Genomic DNA, 22,948 nt, shown 5'->3' with positions numbered 1-22,948 from the left:
CCTTCCCCATAGGGTTTTGTGTGTGCCACATTCTCTTCCTCAGCATTCTGCCCCCTTCTAACAAGGGGTTCTGTGTGCCCCCCATTTTCCCCATCAGGTATTTCTGTGTGTCCCCCATTCTCCCTTAATACCAGGGGCTGTGTGTGCCCCCATGCCTCCCTTCCTCCATGTTCCCTAGTCCACCCTCTGTTGGGAGTTCTGAGTGCCCCTCCATCCTAAAGGTTCTGTATGTCCCTTATTCTCCCCTTCCCCCCATTCTCCCCCCTATTCCAGGGATTCTGGGTGCACTCCCAGTTTCTCTCCTTCCTCATCCCATGCCTCCCTATTTCCCCCACTGTTCTTATTCTTCTCTCTTTCAAGATATCAGCATTTTTACACTATATTGGGAGGGAGGAAAGAGCTAAAATGAGGATTATTGTTTCACTAGAATGTGTTAATGGCTGCTATAGTTTCCGAGGTGGTTGAAGCTGGTAGCTCTGCTAACCAGATGCTCTGTGAAATATGTACGTACATTCTTGATCTGTTGAAGAACTTTGAAGCCAGATCCAATGAGCCTGACAAATAAAGAAATAGTCTAAATGCCCAGTATATATGAGCATAAGTTGATTAAATTGTGTAATACTGCAGGCTACTGCAAAACTAAAGTATAAATTGCAATCATATATAACAGAGGCACAAACTATGCTGCTCCCTTCATTCAAAGAATTCTATTTTGCTTTGGGTAGAACATTAAGGGCCCTTTACAAAGCAACACAATCAATACCAGTACAAATATATTTGCTCCTGGCATGGTCACTCACGCTGAGAAGGTTAGGGATCAGAAACCAGAAGAAAGAGTCAACACTCTAGCATGAAATGTGATAAGGCAAAGTACATTTGACAACATGATGTATGATTAAATGGCTATTCTAGTGATTCCCCTCTCCTCCAAATGGCTGATCATTGTCTCTATTTACATTTCATAAATTCTCCTTTAGGAACTGGTTCTACAAGGTGTTGAGCATCCTCCAATACCCAGTAAAATCAAAGGGAGTTCAGGACTCTCAGTGCTCTCAAATCAAGGAGCTAGGTTTTCAATAATTGAAAAATACCAGCGTTGAATGCTGGCTTAGGGCTGCCTGCTGTTCCACTCAATTGATCTCCAGAGTGTGGAATGGCCTTTTGCTTTGGAGGGGCATGCAAAACTATGTTAAAGTGCTGATCCCTCAAGTAGTCTGCTAAACTCATAAAAGCAGAGAGAACTCTCACTCCACATCTCATACATGTCTACAACAGCAGATCTCAAAAAAAGGGATTCTCCTAAAGTTCTTCCTAAACTACCTTCTAAAACTTGTGGGCAAGATCCCCAGCTAGCGTAAATCAGTGTAGCTCCACTGATATGATAGTCAATGGAACTATGCCAATTTACACCATCTGAGGCCCCTCATGTTAGGATTATGGAGCCAATGTATTGACTATGATTTATTCCTGATTTTTGTTGGAACAACATAATGCTTTTGCTTAAGTAAGAAAGTAATCAATATAGCTATCTATCTAAATTAGATTTTAGGCATCTTTCAACAAAAATCTGACATCCAATTTTTGGCCAGATATAGAATAATCCTCATGAACTGTGCAAATTATTAATAGTGAATAATTTATTAGCTAAATTTCATAATTTTGTTTGCAAATTGTCCACAAACATCTTATGATTTTCTCAGATATCTTTAATATTCAAATCATTTAGCAAATATTCTCTGTGGTCTACAGACTATTCATGAGCAGTATGCATGACTGTGAGTATTCAATATTTGAATTACAATGTGTTGGTTAGTTTTGATTAGACCCATAGGTAAGGTGCAATGTTGCTGTTCCCTGATTGGATGTGTAAAACTCTCAGTATAAGATTACCTGGATAAATACTCAGGATCCTTAATTTTTGTGTTGCTTTCCAGGAATATTCTTCAATGTTCACTTCATAGTCACTGAATGTTTGCAGAACATTCTTGCCATTAACCCCATGCATAAGAATATTTTCAGAAAGCTAATATGAAATGGACACAAATACAACTGAAGTTAATTTATTTAAGAATTAAAATGAAGGGTCAGGGACACTTTTTGCAGGAGCTGCCCAGTTCTGCTCAGGACAGTTGTTGTGTAGATTTGAAACACTGACCAGAGAATTTTAGATACAGAATAATAAGTGAATTTCATGTATTGAACATGCCATTTTTCCCTCTGGGACTGAGCAAATGTGGTTGAAGTGTATTCTGGACTGGATTTGTCCAAACTGCCCTTTAGACAAAGGGGATGAAAATCCAGTAGATTTCTGGCTAGGAGGCAGAAGGTGGGTGTGCACGGGGAGGGAAGGGGGAAGTCAGCTTCCTCTGAACAATCATAATCTTCACCCTGCACCCCCATAGAGAGGCCTCCATAGGGTCATGGGTCTATGTGTGAGGAGGAGCTTGCCATGGGGCTATGGTAATGAAGTTTTCAATGCATGTCATTTGTCACCCCAGAAACCAGCAGGGAATTCACAGAAGCACAGATACGACCCAAGTCTATAAACTAATCCCACCCTCTGTGTGTTGGCAGGGGGCCAGGGTGGTAGTGAAAGAAATTGAGGCAGCTTTGAGGGGCATTCCCTCTGTCAGGGGGTAAAAAAGCTGCAGATTACCATGACATCTGTACACAGGCAGCCCTGGCCTCTTTGGGTTCATTGGGTCCAAACTCTGCCCACTTCATGGAGAGAAGACAGGGAGATACAAACACATGGACAACTGTATGATCCGGTGGAAACTCTTTGAGGAGGATTTCACAGAATTTCTTTTCTGTTAATAGGGTTTTTCCCCCACACAGAGGAAAAATCTGCACTTATGTTCTTAAGTTAAACATTATCCTCATTTAGCAAAAGTACAGAATGAAAGTAGATTGATGGCTAAATCCATGAACACAGACCCATGAAAATCAGAGATCAGAATGTTGTCTACCTTTTGATTGATTTGGTCTCTCTCTCTCTCACACACACACACACAGATCTGCCAAAATGCGTGGTGAAACTCATCCTGATTATGCCACTGATGCTGTCCGAGGCAAAAAGGAGCCTTGCATTCCACTTCAATGGATTGCAATAAATACTAAGACAGTTTATTCATTCTAAATCAGGAAACATTTCAGTATGTGCTTGTATTATATCACAGACGAACTATGAATAACTGACAAAGGGGTCTCCAAATAAACATACACAATTAATTATGCCATGCACAGGAAATAAAGGAAACCACAATCCCCATTGCTAACATGAGAGTTGGTAATAAATAATAATATGAAAACACTTTACTGTACTTATTTTGGTAAAATTAAAATCAGTGTTCATGCAGCAATACATACTAAATAATACTGAACAAGGAAAGTCTGAGAATCTTAAAGTGCAACAAAATGTGTGTCAAGAATCAAACCACACAGTAAGAACAAATGGAATAGATCAGCTGCACCATTCTGAAGTCTTTGGGACAAAAGTAGCAAGCAAATTAGCCACAGATTTATGAAGTCAATTGAACATCTTAAAGTGATAATACCACATGTTGGGGTGACCATAAATTCTTGGTGACTGATTATCATAGAATCCTAGAATATCAGAGTTGGAAGGGACCTCAGGAGATCATCTAGTCCAACCCCCTGCTCAAAGCAGGACCAATCCCCAATTTTTGCCCCGGATCCCTGAATGGCCCCCTCAAGGACTGAATTCACAACCCTGGCTTTAGTAGGCCAATGCTCAAACCACTGAGCTATCTATCCCTCCCCCCTTATGATCCCATCTATGCAACTGTAAATCAATCAAAACTCCACTGATTCACCACTGTGTTACTCTAATTTTACACTGGCATAATTCCACCCAAATCAATGGAATTACACTGATAGAACCTGCCACTCTATTAAACAGACTATGTTAAAAAATAAACTATTGGCCTTCTAATGTAAATACCCCTACAACTAATTATAATAACCCTCTAATACACATCCACATTCACACACACCCGTTCATCAGCTTCTCAGAGGGGAAAATATTTGCCATTTGAAAATTTGATATGAATCACTTTTCACTCCAAAAATTAAGAAGAGAGGCTAACCTCAAGAAAACCAGTCCACTAATTTCCCTGATAATAACATCTTCATCACAGAATGGATTGGATGAATCATTCTTGTTTTAACCTCCACACAAAATCATCTTTGAAATCAGTTATACTGTTCACAATAGGATAAGAGAGAGGATTTGAAAAATAGCAGAATTAAAGACGTGCACCTTCAGACTTGGTTTGAGAGGATGAATATAGAGGATTAGAATCTTAAAACTGGTAAGAAGAAAGAATTAATTTGTTACAATTTTCTGTTTTCATTCCCTGATGCGAAAGGGTTACATGAATTTCATTGTCTTTACTCACATGGTGTAATTTAAAGGTTTTTATAAGAAGAAAATAGTTTTGCACCATAGTGCAATTATTCCAATTTTTGTCCTGCGAATTTTTAACATTCTGTTCTCCTCATAATGTAAAGACAGCTATTAGTCTGGTTTAATTATGGACCTCTTATGTTTTCAATATAGTTGTAGTAAAAAAAAAAAAAGACACACAAGAGATTTATCAGAGCTATTTCAATCTTCTTATTCTTCCCTGGACAACATCTGTGGAAGACAACTTGATTTGGTTAAATCTAAATTGTTAATCCTCCTTACTGCAATTCTTTTTGCTTTGAATGGATTAATGTTATGGTAATGCTCATAAGAATGTAGTACCTATTATATTATGTGAATTATGGCACTCTGCTGTTTCACTTTGACCTTTTCAATATTTTCATCTTGATTAGCTAGCCAACCTATTGTTTTCATCACAGGGTAGTATAGCCATAAATATGCCAAATGAATGGGATGAACCAGTTAAGATATAAATGATCAAAATGGTCAAAGTAGTATATCACATGACTGGAGCTCCCACATAAATATAAAGTACAATACTTTATAACATTGAGAAGCATCTTGTATCAAACATAGGGTAAATGTATAATGATGCATGACCAAAAATATGCAATTAATAGAAAAGAACAGACCATATAAAGCCCTCTGGAAATGCTTTTAAATGACATAGTAAATGGACAACACCTCTTTAAATTTTGTAATAGCAGACTCCCAATGTCATTAATATATTACTGCTAAGGGCACAGAGTGGATTGAACTGATTTCCTCCCCTTGCAAAAGCACTAAAAACCAAGGGAGAAATGGAAGGAATCGGAGGGAGTTTAGAGGTGAAGGAAGGAATAAAAGCCTGAATATTGCACTGTGTTAGCTCACTTTGTCTTCTTGTGATTGAACACTGAGCATACACGCATATTAAACCCAACTGCCAGGTAATGGAGGGTACCTCAGAAGATGTCTCTGCAATCTAGAAGAGTTGGAGACTGAAGAGGCAGCACAATCAAGAAGCAGCTGGTTGGACCATTCCACGGCTAGGACTTTATACTGCCCAGAGCAGATGATAGTAGGTGACTTGGAATGCTATTTGTCCTGCTGCCCTCTAGTGAATTCTGTCAGTCACGCGCTAAAGCACTAAGAGTCAGCTGTGAGAATCCTGCACAGCTGGACTCTTTGGAGAACAACAACGCTGCCACGCAGCAGTGTTTAAGAAGGTTAATTAATGACAAATTTTCAAACTTGGGGACCACCTACATCCATGTTTAGGCACCTAACTAAATATGTGGTCTGATCTTCAGAGGTAATGAAGACTCACAACTCCCATTAGTGGGAGCAGGTGGAGCTGAGGGGCCTCAACATTGTAAATATCAGGGCACCTGTTTAGCTACTAACTTTTAGGACTCCAAGGAAAAGGTTAACTTAAGTTTCTCAGAAAATGGAGATGATGTACTTGCAACAGTATCATACTGTTACTCTAAATTCAAATAGGAGACACTGTAAATGTCTCTCGGGGTGGGTGTGTGTGTGTTTTATGCTAGCTTCATTCCTAATTATCCATGGGCCGCTCTAAACAAAAATTAGCTCTCATATCCACATTTTATTAAAATGAACCACAGGTGCAAATACATACACTAAAAATCCTCTCCGCCTATTAGCTCTATTTATTATATAAAACCACGACAGTCCTTTAACAGTGACTTTCTCTGCACTTCCATTAGCAAACTGCTGGCATGATTCCTCCCATATGAGAATTATAAGTTATACCTCCATACTACTACTGTTTTTTTAAAACACATTTTCCTAATATTTAATTTATAAATCATTTCCCAGATGTATTAGTAATAAATGTTTGAAGGCGGCAGACAGGAATACAACAGGAAAGCAATAATGCGTGCTGTTTACTAGGAGGCCTCATTAAAAAGGCATCAAGGAAAATAAAAACAACCTTGTGAACCTTTGTAATTGGTCTCAAGGGAAATGTAACTCTAAGGACATCAATGCAGAGATGTCCCAGGCCAATCTAGTGCTTAACATTATAGAAAATATTAACTTCAGACTCCATTTCATACTCTTCTGTTCTTAGAATGGAAGTTATTTGTGATTAGAAAAGCATTTAGTATTGCATCAAGGGTGACAGTTATATACCACACTTTATATACCATACTCGACATTTAGAAGTATGACTTTGCATAGCATAAAGTACCTGTTTTTACATCTCTTTCCTTAGAAGTTATTTAGTTGGCAGGACAATTATATACCACTTTCATTGCAGTTCATCTTGATCACGTTTCACTGTGCCCTCCTGGATGATCTCTGATAATGTGGCCAATGTCCAATGCATTCGATTGTATATTTTAACGGTTTCAATCACAGTAGCTTCACTTAAGAAATCTACAGTGGGTGTGAAGTTAAGTACTTATACTTAACTTGCTGTTTTTAGAATGGATTGGGCCAAGGATAAATTTAGTCTGAACTCTGGGCAACAGAAAGGGTTAATACATCACTAAAGTGAACAGTTAATTTGGCACATTCCTTCCCCTCATCCCCCCCACTCCCAAAGTGCTTCCTGTATGTTCATTTAAACACAGATGTCACTTGCTAAGCTTCATTTTTAGACCAAATGTAGCATACCACTTATTACTGAACAGACTTCAAAATCCATATTTAAACCCAGCAGGTCCCAGAGGCTCTTTTCAGATACTTCTGGGCTTCCCAGAAGACTCATGAAAGTAGATTAAACTAAAAATTGCATTTCATTTTCCTGTTTTGTTTGCATTTAAATAGTGGAAGTTACAGCTGGATAATAGCCATCCATTTTCTTATGTACTTCCATTCCAGCAAAATGCATTTCCATAAGGTTCTTAGGCCCACTTTCTCTCCACTTCTTGGAACATGGAATAAGACAGTTTTCTGCTGTGTAATTTTGTATGGGGAAAAGCTAAGACGTTCTAAATGGATTTAATTTGTGAGATCTAAAAGCCATCAAAGCACAATTATTTTTAATGTCTTCATTTAGAGATGTATTTCACTGCGCAATAATCTGCTGGGGGGGGGGGGGGGGCAGGGTAATCTACTTTAGATGCCTAACTCTATAGGTTTGTATTTCTCTCACCTTCTTCAAATCCTAACACTTAGTCAGATGTCTAGGATCTTATTTATGGCCTGGAATTATTACCAAGGGCACCCTGTTAGGAATGCTACGTATCTGTCAGATTACCTGTTCACGGTATTAGTATTTCTACCATTTTAAATCCTGAAATATGTTGGTTGTTATTCCCACTTACTATTATTTCATATTTAAATTAAAATTGTGACCCAGAGGCCCCACTGACACATATAGGATGGTGCAGTTCACTCCACCACACTTAGAACAACTCTGCCTTGATAGGAGTAGGGGAGTTTCTGCTGCTGTCTGTAGTGAGGCAGTTCAGAGTGTTCTCTTTCACTCTGGACCAAATCACTTTCAATAGAGGTAGGAAGAAGTGAGCAAGGGCAACTGTTGCTTTGGAATCCTGGTAGCACAAGACCTTAAAACTATGTCTATTCTTAGGACCTGCTGAATGAGTGCTTCCAGCCCCTATCAGCTGGGGAGGCAGTAACGATCAATGGGGAACTTGTCAGAACAGCTGTTTTCACAAGCTGTTCTGCCCCTTTCCCAATAAGGCTTTGGAAAAAACTTGGGTCTGAACTTCTGTATGCTTGTTCAAGCCAAGCTTGCAAAGCTTTAAATGTTTGCACATTGCCGTTTCAATGTTTTGTTGTGCAGTATTTCATGGTTTAGGTTGCTGTATGCTAAAGGAATGTCTCAGCAGAATAAAAACAGTCACAGTCAGCAAGGACTCTTCTTCAAGTGTAATATTTACAACCAGCAAGGCAAATAATTTAACATAGTAGAAAAGTAAACAGAAACACTCCCCAGTTTGAAATTCAACCCTGTTCCACGAAGTGCAGAGTCCAGCTGCACTCTCTCCTCTATTACTACTATTATAGCCCTGCCTTTGAGCACCTGGGGTGGAGGAAAGCTGAAATGAAGTGGCATCCAACAGCTGAGAACTGGGTGAATGACACGCCAAAACTGCACAAAGCTTCAAATACCTCCTTTTATGCGGGGACAATCTCTGCTTTCTCTCTTACACATGGGCTTATGAAACCGTTCACTATATTCATTCTCAGTGTTATAATTTTCACTAATAAAGATAGCTCCATTCCTAGATGAACATGATCCAACCCTTGGTCTTCTGACCCAAATCCTCCAGACTATGTTCTAAATCTACTCAGTGTTTTTGAATGCTCAAATTTCATTCAGATGTCTTGTTCAAATGAAAGAAGCATAAACACTGCTTTAGTTCGCTAGTGGTTATGTATCTAAAAAGGCCTGACAGCATAAATTATTCTTTCCAAAGTCAATCTGTAAATTTTTCAGGCCCACCTTTCCCAAGCAGAATCATAGGAACAGTTTATTAATTGAAGAAAATCAAACTCTCCAATACAGGAAGATGACACCCTTTGATACAGTTGTCATCACAGACAAGGAAAATATTTCTCTCTGAGGAGTAACATATTTAGGAGGATACCTGAAAACTAGTACTTCCCATAGGATTAGATTCCTAGATTCTAAGGCCAGAAGGGACAACCATATCATCTATGGTCCAGATGTAACTGGCCAGGCCCCAAGCTGGCTTTCCCCAGCAGTCCATTCACTCAGCTTCTCCTGGGCTGGCAGCAAAGTCCTTACAAGTCAAACAGAATCACACTCTTCTTTTACTTCTCCCTGGCCCCTCACTAGAAATCCAAAACTACAAACAAAGCTAAATGCTACCAAAAATCTTTTATCCCTCTCTGGACCTCCCTCGCCTTATGAGGAGCTGGACTTGTGCTCCAAATGGTCTCTCCTTAAACAGGAATCCCTAGCTCACTGGGTTGTGATTTAGCCAGCTGCAGGGCCTTACCCATTTTATCCCTCAACTGTCCCCTGCTTGTGTCTACACCCTGCAAAGAGGGAGGAGTCAGCATTTATGCTGATTCCCTTCTCCCAGCTCATCCCTAATTGTCTGGGTGAGAGCTGAGCCTGGCCCTGCCTCCTCTGTAAGGCTGCTGGCTTTGAGCCCTTAAAGATACAATGATGGGATTATCTCCCAAACACCACTTATTCCCAGGATCACTTCCTCTCTGCCAATATCCCCTAGATCCTTTTATAGACAAACACACACACATACATATTGCACCTCTTAAAACCTTAAAGGGCAATGCCACATGACGGGGTGGGCTAATCACTAAGCACCACTCTAGTTAAAGGCAGGACAATACGAGAGGCTATAAATTACATTAGCTTTGAACACCATTCCTGCAATTCACTAGGGGATTCAGTTCAGACAGAATAGTGGTGGAAGGGTGTTTGTCCCTCCTGCTACTCTGGCAGCCATGTGTGCCTGTCCCTTTTAACAATATGTATAAAAAAATACAGGGGTTGCTCAAGTGTAGTTACAAGCAGTGCACATGTCAAAGACCTCATCTTCAGCTGATTCTGTTTTATTAGATTACAGCCTCACAGCTGTTTTTTGTCCTGAGGAGTTCCAATATACTTTACATTCAAAGTCTGTCTCCTCTGAGAAAAACTGAAAATCTAGCTACCATTTTGCAGCCCTACAAAATTGCTTTTGAGGGATTAAAATATTAAATCTCCCAAGCTTTCTGTGGCAGTGGGGCTAGTTCTGGATACAGGTAAAGGAATGATCCAGGCATGTGCAATTTACCTTTAAGAGGACTAAGGGAAAACCTGTTTTGGACCCAACTAAAATATATTTTTAAAAATATACAGATTTAAATGATATTCAAGAAGGGGAGTTTAGTCCATCAAGCATTAATGCCTAGCTGCTGAAAGGGGAAGTTACGTACAATGATGTACATTTTCAAAGGCACATTTGGGGAAACTGTGTGTGTGCTTCTATGTGTGCCCAAAAAGAACATGCATACTCCTTTCTGAAAACTGATAATTTATTCCTACCCTTTGTTTCCTGTCTTTTAAGCAGTTACTGATTCATGAGAGGATTTTCCTTCCTATCCCAGGGCTGCTTACTTTACTTAAGAGCCTTTGGTGAGGGAAGTCCAACTACACTATATCTACTGGGTCACCTTTGTCCACGTTAGTCGACCCCCTCAAAGAATTCTAGTAGATTGGTGAGGTATGATTTCCCTTTACAGTTTGGAGGGAAGAGACTATGGGCTGTCAACCACAGCCTTAGCAATTTACAATTTTACCCACTGACTTTCAATGAGATTTAGGGAACAATTTTACAAAGTGCCTAAATAGTTTAGGAGACTAAGTCACATTTTCAAATGTGACTTAAGAAGTTAGGAGCGTAAACTCTATTGACTTTCAATGAGACTTGGGCTCCCAAGTCTTTAGTGAAAAAAGTAATCCTGACAATGGTATTGATCCACTATTAGATGGAAATGGTAGAATAATCAGTAATAATGCAGAAAAGGCAGAAGTGTTCAATAAATATTTCTGTTCTGTATGTGGGGGGAAAACAGATTACATAGTCTCATCATATGTTGATGATAAAACTCTTTCCATTCCTCTGGTATCTCTGGAGGATGTTAAACAGAAGCTACTAAAGTTGGACATTTTGAAGTCAGCAGGTCCAGATAACTTGTACCCAAGAGTTTTAAAAGAGCTGACCAACGAGCTCACTGGACTCCTAATATTGATTTTCAATAACTCTTGTAAGCACTGGAGATGTTCCAGAAGACTCGAAGAAAGCTAATGTTCTGTCAATTTTTAAAAAGGGTAAATGGGATGACCCAGGTAGTTATAGGCCTGTTATCCTGACATCAATCCTGGGTGAGATAATGGAACTCGATAAATAAAGAATTAAAGAAAAGTAAGTAATTAATGCAAATCAACATGGGTCTATGGAAAATAGAACCTATCAAATTAATTCAATATCTCTTTTGATGAGATTATAAAGGTTGGTTGATAAAAGGTAGTAGTGTAGATGTAATGTACTTAAGGCTTCAGTGAGGCATTAACTTTTTACCATATGACATTTTTATTAAAAACTAGAATGATATACAATTAACACGCCACACACTATGTGGCTTAAAAACTGTCAACTGATAAGTCTCCGAATGTAATTGTAAATAGGAAATCATCATTGCATGGGTGTGTTCCCAGTGGGGTCCCACAAGGATCAGTTCTTGGCCTTACACTGTTTAACATTTTTATTCATAACCTGGAAGAAAACATAAAATGATCACTGATAAAGACTGTAGATGATACAAGAAGAGGAGAACTGGTAAATAATGATGAGGACAGGCCACTGATTCAGAGCGAAGTAGTTTACTTGGTAAACTGGGCACAAATAATATGCATTTTAATATGGCTAAATGTAAACGTATACGACTAGGGACAAAGAATGTATGTCATACTTGCAGAATGGATGAATCTGTCCTGGGAAGCGGTGGCTCTGAAAAAAGATTTGGGGGTCATGGTGGATAATCAGCTGAACATGAGCTCTCAATATGACGCTGTAGCCAAATAAGCTAATGCGATTTTAGGATGCGTAAACAGGGGAATCTAGAGTAGGGGCAGAGGACTACCAAAAGTACCAGGAGTACCAGTAAACAAGGGAATCTTGAGTAGGAGTGGAGTACCCCTGTATTTGGCACTAGTGTGACAGCTGCTGGAATATTGTATCCAATTCTAGTACACACAATTCAAGAAGGATGCTGATAAACTGGAAATAGTTCAGAGAAGGGCCACGAGAATGATTAAAGGATCAGAAAACATGCCTTACAGTGATAAAGTCAAAGAGCTCAATCTATTTAGCTTAACAAAGAGAAGGTTAAGGGGTGACTTGATTACAGTCTATAAACTATGTATATGGGGAACTATTTAATAATAGGTTTGTTGGGGACACTGGGCACTATACTAGGTAACTCGGGAGAGTGGAAGACCACGAGTGTCGAGGAAGCCCTCCTTCTCTAGGCCCGGATAAACCAAGGCCCCTTTGCTCCTTGAACCCTCTGTGATCCTGCATAACTCTGAGGAAGCTAGCACACAAACAGACAGGTTTGCACACGGCTCGCCAGCCAAGGCCAGCTTTGGCCTGGGAAACAGATAGATAAGGCAGAAATGTTAGCAAAAACCAGTAACAAATAGGACCAAATAAGGCAAGGCTCGGGCAATGCTACTGAGGAAAAACACAGCTGGCTGCTTTAGCTGATTGGCTACGGTATTGTACGGGGCAACAGGTAATTGGTTGCATAAGCTTGTGTAGTGAAGTAGGCAAAGGTATAAAATGTATACTGGAATCTGCTGCACTGCAGCAGGATTTGAGACAGCTCAGTCTCCCTGCGCCCTATCTGGAGCTCCAAATAAATCTCTTTGCTTCTCCACCCCGTTGTGGTCATTGGCGCAAAGCACACCGGGCAACGAACCCAGCTGTTGCTTGCCTCGGACACTCTGTGCCGGCAACAGGTTCTTCAGTCTAGGAGAGGAAAGTATAACACGATCCAAAGTCTGGAAGTCAAAGCAAGACAAATTCAGACTGGGAATAAGGTATACATTTTTGCCAGTGAGGGTTATTAACCATTGGAACAGTTTACCAAGGGCCATGGTGGATTCTCCATAACCGACAATTTTGAAATCAAGATTTGATGTTTTTCTAAAAGATATGCACTAGGAATTTTGTGGGGGGGGGGACTCTATAGCCTGTGTTAAACAGGAGGTCTGACTAGATTATCACAATGGTCCCTTTCTGGCCTTGGAATCTATTACTCTAAATGATTACTTCTGTTTTGAAAATGGGATTTAAACTGGATTTAAAATATTCCGAAGCATCTAAATGTTAAAAAGGATGATTTGCGGAGAACCCACTGAACTTATCCTTTAAAATACAGCAATTTATTTGCTTCTTTCACCTGTAACACACTCTGGAACTCTAACTTAGCCTACATGAGAGCTAAAAATATTATGTGAGCCACTAACCCAGGTAACTAAAGCAGGAAATAGAGTTTGAAATGCTCCTCTAGTCTTACGGCCAAATTTGGCCTTAGCTTTCTCCCCGTGTGAGTATACTCAGTTCAGCAGGGTTATTCAGGTGGGTAAGTAAGGGCAGGATTTCCCCCACAATAAAGAACTGCCTGACAGAAGGAACCGTCTATTATTCTGAGTAAGAGTGAATGAGACACAATGGTAGTGACACTCTGGCCTTTCTTTTCATCTGCAGGGTTGCTGGAGATACTGCAAATACACAAGGAGAATATGGCAGTTGAATGCATACAGGCATGAAGGAGGACTTGTTCAGCTACTGTCGCAGGCCAGTTTCATGCTTTCATAGGCAGAGGAGTATGATGGCTGCAGGCATATGTCAGGCATGAAACAGACCCTCTTCAAGTGCTCTGGTCAGCCTGCTTCACGCCTGCACAAGCATTATGCAATGGCTGTAGGCATACAACAGTGCTTCTGCATTTGTACAGCAGCTGAACGGAACTGTTTTGCCATTAGAGATATAAAACAGTGGAAATATAAGTACATAATAGGTATTTTGGTTTGACCAGGAATATAGTCAAAGCCTGGAAATAAAGGTATACAACACAAAAAAGAAGTGACCCATTCCTTTAGCGTTTTGATTTCCTTGATCTGACTTTGACGTAAATATGAAGGTGTTCTAAATGGCTTATAGAAAAGGAGTACTTGTGGCACCTTAGAGACTAGCAAATTTATTAAGTAAACGTGTTAGTCATTAAGGTGCCACAAGTACTCCTTTTCTTTTTGCGAATACAGAGTAACACGGCTGCTACTCTGAAACCTGTCATTATAAATGGCTTATGGGAGACATAAGCTGCAACTGAACAAGTGAGACCAGCTAATTTGGAAGTAGCTCAAGGACTGGTCTGCTTTTTAGGCCCCAATATTCAGATCACACATTGTATGCCCCTCAAGACTTTTTAACATAGTGGAAATTGATATAATAAAAAAGTTTAACTTCATGAAGAAATCATTCCTAATTACCTTTGCCACATTAAATTATTCAACACACTGCATACAAATGCACCTTGCCTTGAAAGATTTTATAATTAATGAAATGCCCTCTTCCACTGCATATAGCGGAAATAAAATGCAGAAGTTATTTTAACAGGTTGTGCCTCACCACAGCACAATTATGTGTTGAGTTAGTAATGAAAGAAAAACCGTCTGCTTCACAGCCTGAGCAAAGCAAACTTTAGAACTTCTCCTTCCACAATTCCGCAAGCAGCATTTCATAGTATAGATGGACAAAGAACTAATTTAATCTCCTTCCAATCAGAGTGGTGTACTGAGGTTCAATGTCAGCCCTGACATAAGCGAATGCAGCTCCTATTGAAGTAAATGGGACAGATTTGATTTCAATTAGAATAGGTTACATACGGATTAACACTAAGGGCAGAATATGCCCCACAGTATCAAAAGTGCAAGGATCACACAGGGGTCGTGCAGGGCATGCCAAGATCAATTATTCAAGAATTAATGCAGTGATTCTTAACCTGGGTGTTGGAAACATGAACTGAACATAAACCAATTTGGTGCTGTCTGCCTGAATCTTCAGACAGCTTGCAACGAAAGCTCTGAAAACGGGGATCCTCAGTTTGGACGTTGTGATCTCCCAGCTGGTCATGTATGGATGTCACAAGTCACAACTATCCTGCCCTTCCAATGTTGCTAAATTTGAGAGGGGTCTCATCTAAATCCAGGCTAAATGGGAGCTGATGTCTTTTTAAGATAAAAGGGGCTCTCAGCACTGAAAAGTTGAAAACTGCTGCTTTAATGCAATGATCATGTCTGATTTAAGACATTCACTCTTCTATCTTGTAGATTGCATGCATAATCTCTGCAGCATGTGTTTGTGATCCATGTATTTTTGCCTGCATGTGGTCTTAATATGGATACTTTACAGAACAACTTTAATTAATATAGATGCAGAGTTATAAAAGACTAGCTACCTATACTTGCACAGTTCCTCTTCTCCTCCCCCCCCCCCTTTTTTATTATTATTATTTGACATGATGAAACAATGGCAGTAGTTCCAAGTATAATATCACAGAATGGCTGATTTAACTTTTCCAGCAGGAAAATGGAACTCCAGAAAGAAGTGCTTTCTGAAGGGGGTACTTCCAAGATGATACTAAATAGCAGCAAGGCACCTGACAGGGCCTTAGGGACTGCAGATGGTGAATCAAAATCTGTTACCACGTTTGCTTATGTTGAAAATTATCTTTTTTAATAGAGATATTTTAGAAATATGGCTGTTAATGATGTTCATATATTTCCCAGCAGGAAATCAGTTCTTTTTTCAGACTCTACACTCTCAGAGGCAGTTGGGGGATAACAGTAAGTCAGAAAAAATTAACAAGATTAAAAAAATATTTTCAACTTTTTTTCCCAATATGGTATCACATACCAAATGACTCACTGTTCTATGTAATCATGAAAAAATCCATAATTAGTGTAGGTGCTTGCATACTTCCTTTGAAATCTTGTATGGAGTAATTAATTTTCTGAGAACCAATTTTATATGCACTTTCTTCACCACCCTGAACTACTCCTTTAATAATGTTGTCTGAATTGCTTGAATCAACAGATGGAAGCATTTTTTTTAAAATAAGGTACAAATGGTACTAACTATGCAATGTGCTATACTCTTTCAGCTGTCCCTGTTAAAATTTCACATTCAAATTTCACTATATTATCATCATATGTACATTTTATACTGTTATGATGATGAAAGAGTTGTAATTTAAAAAAAATGTTGACCCAATTTCTCATTCATTCCATTTCTATCTTCTATTAAAATTAAAACAAAACATTTAAAACAAGGGGCAATACTATAATATTTTACATGTAAGCCTCTTTCCTTGTTAATTTATTACAAATTATCTTCATATGTGAAGAAAAAAATATTTCCTTTTTTTTTTTTAATTTTAGTTCTCAACTGACAATATAAAAACTGGAGTATTGAAATTTTTACCCAGATCCACTTTAAATGTTGAAGCTGAGAGTTTATGAATAGCTATTTCACTCACATGTGATACTGTCAAAGGTAGGTTATGTTTGAGAAGGACAAGATTTTGATCCTTTTGTAAGTGTCCTATGCAAATATAATTTTGTAATAAAAAAAAGAATGAAGAATTTTAAGTTCTAATTTCTTTTCAGACTGTTTAAATATTATATGGGCAATATGTACTAGAGTGAAACAACATTTTAAGCCTCTATTAAATAACATTGAACAAAATTAATGCACACCACACTCTTCCAATATTGTATGTTAAAAATGAAGAGAACTACATTTCTTATAGAGAAAAATTGTACTTACAGTATCAGATGTCTTTGTACTCTCATTTTCATTAGCCTAATTTCAAGAATTAGAGTATTTCTTCTTTTCATCTCACATACAAGTGAATACAAGTAGCTTCAACCCTTTATTTTCAGACAGTTTCCTTCAACCACAGACTGTCTCACAAATGAAAGAGCTTCATCACTGGGACAAGTCCAAAAACCTTGAGAAATCCACGCACATTCATCTCTTTTTACAGTATTTCACAGAGGTAAGAAAAAATACTTCCTTACTTTGTGTTACATTTCAGAAACTTTAAATGGTCTAATATCCTATTCCTTTTCAACATACCACAAAGTGCTAAATGGTAAGAATTACATTACTGCTGCTTCTTAGATTATGACTGATAAGGTGAGCTTTTTACATTTATATTGAGTTCCGAAGAGCTGATGCTATACTGGTCCAATAATTAATAATTCATGGAACCAAATTACAGCCCCAGAAGGATACAGTCACTTTTACTAGTTCTTTCATATTCCACTGATATATGTATGACAGTGGAGAAGCCTGAGCAAAAGAAAAAGTTAAAACTTCTACTTTAGGTTTAAAATTAACGCCTTTTTCTGTCCTTGCAAAAGAGGTACGGTATACACGACATTTCTGTCAAAATAAATATAGGTGCCATTAATGAAATCTCAGAACATAAATTAAATTTATAAAAAAATTAACTTTCTCAGGTACTCAGAAATCTGGATATTAAAGCTGATAATAATCCTCAACACAAATATCTCTCTTTTTTATCCCAGAAATGCTGTATGGCCATTCAATGATCCATTAGTCTTCATAACCTCTTCTCAATGCTCTCTTTTTCCTGCTGTCTTACATGCAGTCCCTTCATGGACTGATTTTCCAATCCAGTCTGTCTGGCCCCCAGCCTCTTCTTGTTTTTCTTCATGACTTCTGATGTGAAGTCCAAACATGGAAACAATGAAAAATGACAGACTAAGAGGTTTGTAGGCTAACCACTTCATCTTGGTTTCTCAAGCACACCTTAGTTGGGATTTTCAAAAGCACATAATTCCCATTTTCAAAAGTGACAGGCCAGATTTTTAAAAGTATTTAGGTGTCTGAAGACACAGATAGTGGCATTTTTAAAAGCACATAGCCTTACTCTCGGAAACCACTGAACTGTTTTGGCTGAAATGTTTCAAAACAATTCACCCTGAGGCAGATGTCTACCATGATAAGGTTCAGCCCAAATTGTAAAAGTTTGGCTAAGTCAGGGATCAGCAACCTTTGGCTTGTGGCCCAGCAGGGTCAGCCCTCTGGCGGGCCTGGCCAGTTTGTCTGCCTGCTGCATCCACAGGTTCAGCTGATCACAGCTCCTACTGGCTGCAGTTCACCGCTCCAGGCCAGTGGGGGCTGCAGGAAGCGGTGTGTGCTGAGGGATGTGCTGGCTGCCGCTTCCCGCAGCCCCCATTGGCCTGAAGCAGCGAACTGTACCCAGTGGGAGCTGCGATCGGCTGAACCTGTGGATGTGGGAGGTAAACAAACTGGCCTGGCCTGCCAGGGGGCTTACCCTGGCGGGCGGCGTGCCAAAGGTTGCCGATCCCTGGGCTAAGTTATAAGCAACTGAAAACTGGATCTTATAATAGGAGATATCAGGCAACCTTAATAATAGGCCCACCAGCCTTATAACCTGCTTGAATGAGGCATGCTCAGAGTGTCTAAACCAGTGGTGGGCAACCTGCGGCCCAACAGGGTAATCCTCTGGTGGGCCGCCAGACCGTTTGTTTACATTTGCATGGCTGCTCGCAGCTCCCAGTGGCCTCAGTTCGCCGTTCCCAACCAATGGAAGCTGTGGATGACCCTGACGGGCCGTGTGCGGCCTGCGGGCCACAGGTTGCCCACCATTGGTCTAAACTAAACCCATGTCAGATCAATATTTTCATATGGAGAAATTTCTATTTCTTTTTAAAAGCCATTTTTAATTTTCAGTGTTTACAGGGACTAATGAGTAATAATTAATGTTTTGATAACGGACACTAGGATGATATGAATAAACGGTTATAGAGGGAGTTATCGTGTAGATTTAATCTGGGAGAAAAATAAAATAGGAGTTGACATAAGACTACATTAAACCACTCTATACTCTCCTATCGTGTCTTCTAGTTCATTTCTCTTATCTGCTTAGCATGTTTGGACTGGATACCTGCTATTTTATTTGAATAGGTGTCAGATATCCAATTACCCAAATAAGGATAGTCTTTCTATTGTAACTATTGTATAATGCTAATATGATGTCCACTACACTTTACCATGAAAGCCAAAATTAAATCCTTAAAAAGATAAAGCTGCCATCTATATCAGAGAGTAGCTATTGAAAGTCTGCAAGAAACACCTGTTATTAAAGTTTTAGGCCAGATAACAGCCATTAAGTCTTTTGATTGGCACTTCATATTTTACAAAGCCACAAAATATGCTTGAACAACACTATATTTTCCATAAAACATAATGCCTCTTGGAACTCATGCTATTTAAAAAGGATTCATTTGAAATCTGAGTTTTGGCAAGACTCCGAGCAAAATCTCCCACTCTAAGCAATATACGAGGAACCATTATTTAGATCAGGGGCGGACAAACATTTTGGCCCGAGGGCCACATCGGGGTTGCAAAACTGTATGGAGTGCCAGGTAGGGAAGGCTCTGCAAACAGCCTGGCCCCTGCCCCCTGTCCGCCCCCTCCCACTTCCTGCCCCCTGACTGCCACCCTCAGAACCCCCAACCCATTCAACCCCCCCTGCTCCTTGTGCCCTGACTGCCCCCTCCCGGGACCCCCCTACCCCTAGCCACCCCCTGCCCCAGAACCCAATCCTCTATCCAACCCCTCCTGCTCCCTGTCTCCTCCTCCCAGGACCCGACCCATCCAACCCCCCCACACCTTGTCCCCTGACCACTCCCTCCCAGGACCCCCGTCCCTAACTACCCCCCCAGGACCCCACCCCATCCAACCCCCGCCCCCCCGCTCCCTGTCTCCTGACCGCCCCCATCCCCATCTGAACCTCCACCCCATCCAACTGCCCCCTTTCCCTGACTGCCCCCTAGGATCTCCTGCCCCTTATCCTCCCCCCACCCTCTTACCATGCCGCTCAGAGCGGCAGAACAGGCTTATCGGAAAGCCTAGGAGGTGGACAGGCGCAAGCTGCGCTGCCCGCACAGCGATGTACCTACAGGGGAGGGGGACAGCGGGGTGGGGGGGGACGGGGACTAGCCTCCCCAGCCGGGAGCTCAGGGGCCAGCCGTAGTTTGCCCACCTCTGATTTAGAAATTAAAATGGCCTGCTGAATTCCAGGTTATTTGTTCGGAGTTAATTTTGCATTGTTCAAATCTCACAAAAGCGCTCCCAAGCAGTTTGATTCATTTTTAAAAACAAATTGAAACTGCTGTTGAGACGAAAACACTTCTTGTTTGGATTTTGAGAATGTTGTGTAGGGGTAAAATTTTCAAAAGTGCTTAAGTCTTAACATTGGGCTAAGTCATTTTTGAAAATGTGACTTAGGCTCCTAAATCAATCAGGAGCTTTTGAAAAGTTTGTCCTAATTCTGTTTATATTTATTTATTTATTTGTTTATGTAGTCTGTTTTGAAAAGATTATGTTGGATTTTGTAGGCTCAAAATGTAAAGGGGTGCCATATATCTTAAAGTGTGCACACAAATGTTTACACATTTCAGATTCAAGTGACCAGCCAAATTGGCTGAGGCAGTAGTTTCTGTGGTGGGCACTCGGACTGAAAAACTTAATTTAGAAAGGGCTGCGGACTTCTTAACCAAATTTAAACCAGTCGTTTCTGCCTGAGCTATTGACAGCCTAGATTAACAGGGATGTTAAACTCTGCAGTTTAACGATGATAATTTAAATGTTAGGTTTCAGAGGAACAGCCGTGTTAGTCTGTATTTGCAAAAAGAAAAGGAGTACTTGTGGCACCTTAGAGACTAACCAATTTATTTGAGCATGAGCTTTCGTGAGCTACAGCTCACTTCATACTGTTTCACTGCAGAGCAAAGTATGCAGGAAAGGACAGGGACAATCATATGATGAAGGTCTGCACAATTCACTGTGAGTGGCATGTGGTTTGGCATTTCAGACAGGCAGAGTTTAGGAGAGTAACTTTACAGGGAATGATCTGGGGGGAAAAGTGGAAATACATGCGCAATTCTGCATGTTTGTAAGTGGAGGCCTGAAACATTTTTCAATCTTGAGAGTTTCATTCAATCGAAAGCATGTGTTGACTATTAACAGGCAACTGATACCTAATTATCTGTATCTGCTTTTTAAATGTAAGGTAACTAGGCCAATAGAGTTGAACTGTTATTAATAAGGATCCTGTGCTAAACGTGTCATTGAGCATGATCTAAAAATGGTTCCATGAAATAGGTTATTTTCTATATGTAACCCTCAAGGGGATTACCTAGCTTCCTGGGGCTCTGTCTGCTGGCGGCTGAGGGAGAGGCACGCTGTCCCTGGGAGGGAGAGGGAGCCAAGGCAGACTCAGAGTCTGCCCGGCAACCAATAGGGAGTGAGGAGCCCTTCCCAGGGTGTCCAGGAAAGGGGAGAAGCCATTTTTGAGTCAGTCTGGAGCCAGCCAGGGCAGCAAGGACAGGACTGGGTGTGTGGGGAGCTGGTGAGTCCCAAGTCTGCATGCACCCTGAGAATTGGCCTCCAGGGACCTGAAAGCAAGATCCCTCAGCTGGGCTTTTCCCTCTCCACTGATGACTCCCAGTTTGTAGAGTTTTGCTGGGAAACTTCCCCAGCGAGGCTGAGTTAGCCCTCCAGCTCCCTAGGTGAGACCAGTCGCCACATGGTCCGCTCTGCTCAGTCTGCTAGTCCAGGCCTGCTGTGTGTGTGTGTCTGTGTCTGGATACTGGGCTAGGAGACTACAGTTTGGATTTTAGTACAGTTGTGTAATCTGCACCTGGAACCCTGCACCCCTTTTTGTGGTGAGGGGAAATCCTGAGACTGAAGCAGCCTGATTCCTGCCTGACGGGGATCCCTGCCAGCAGAGATCAGCCCCTCTGCAGTGTCTGAGGAGTCCAGAGTCATCTCTGAACCTGAGGATCATTCATGGAGTTTGTGGGTGCACCATCTTTCAGTCAGTCAGGGAATTTGTTTTGGGGACCCCCCCTATTCCCTGAACTGTGTCCTTAAGCCAGGGAGTAAGGGGTTGGGGATTTTATAACCTGCTGCATATTAAACCTGTGGAGGGATTTACCACCTTCTCCCACTTGTGAGTCCTTTGGGCTGTACTGAACCCAGTCAGCCACACTGCTAAACCACTGCAGAGAAGAATTTTGTGGTTATAGGTCATCAAGGCCCCTAACAAAGTACGCGTACCAACAGGACACTGATCTTACATTTGCTACATCAAGTCACGTGATTGGGGAAAGTCATAGGTATTCGCAGCATGGGTACCAGTGAACCTAGAAATAGTGTTTTACCCTGTTAAGTTATATTTGTTTAATATAATTATTGCGCTGAATATATTGTATGTGTTTGTGTTATGTCTTGGAAGTCTCCAACTATCTGGCAAGTAAGTGGGGATTACCCTGTGGTTAGAATTTTCCTCCCAAGCAGCCCTGGTGACCCTGTCAGGAAGGAGCGACGGGAGTGGAGGCACCGCCAAATAAATTCATAGGGAAAAATGAAGAAGATACACCCTGCTGAGTGGGTGGCGGGATCCAGAAGAATCCAGACCTGTCCATCAAAACCTGTAAGCAGATTGGCATTAAAGAAGGTAACCGGGTGGAGGGGAGCGCTACATATATAATTTATATATACAGAAAGTTAACGGGAGATGATAATGCTCAGCACATCTAAGAAACCACTCAGCACCGGGGCGGGGCTGGCCATACATTTGGAAGAGGGACTTCTAAGAAAGACCCTGGTATAAGCTTTATAAATCAAATCACTGTATGTGAACTAAGAATTTCTAAATGGTATTCTAATCTCATCATTTTGAACAAGATTATGTAGGTTTAAAACATGGGTATTAATCTTGCACAGTCCAGTTTTAAAACCAATTCAGTTCACATTATGTTCTTGAGAAACATTGTTTCCTGCCTTCTAGAGAGGCTCGCAGAGCAGGTGCAATATAATGGGAGAGGCATCAAGAACAATGGAGAGCAACAGC

At 40.6% G+C, this 22,948-nt stretch overlaps 1 protein-coding gene across 6 annotated transcripts in view; it reads right to left on the bottom strand.

Moving 5' to 3' along the window:
- The window catches only part of LOC125640344 (contactin-4), a 646,262-nt gene that overhangs the window by 436,782 nt on the left and 186,532 nt on the right, over positions 1-22,948 (bottom strand). Inside the window, exon 1 of one of the 6 annotated variants that reach the window (XM_075130264.1) lies at positions 16,801-16,875. The exons of the other annotated variants lie outside the window; for them this stretch is intronic. The gene's annotated coding sequence lies outside the window, so the exon portion shown is untranslated. Of the gene's footprint in view, positions 1-16,800; positions 16,876-22,948 lie in introns of those variants that run through there. 6 annotated transcript variants of the gene reach the window in all.

Source organism: Caretta caretta, chromosome 7 (genome assembly GCF_965140235.1).
Source record: "Caretta caretta isolate rCarCar2 chromosome 7, rCarCar1.hap1, whole genome shotgun sequence".
NCBI classification, from domain to species: domain Eukaryota; kingdom Metazoa; phylum Chordata; order Testudines; family Cheloniidae; genus Caretta; species Caretta caretta.
The sequence above is the reverse complement of the archived record's forward strand: the minus strand, read 5'-3'. Positions and strand labels throughout refer to the sequence as shown.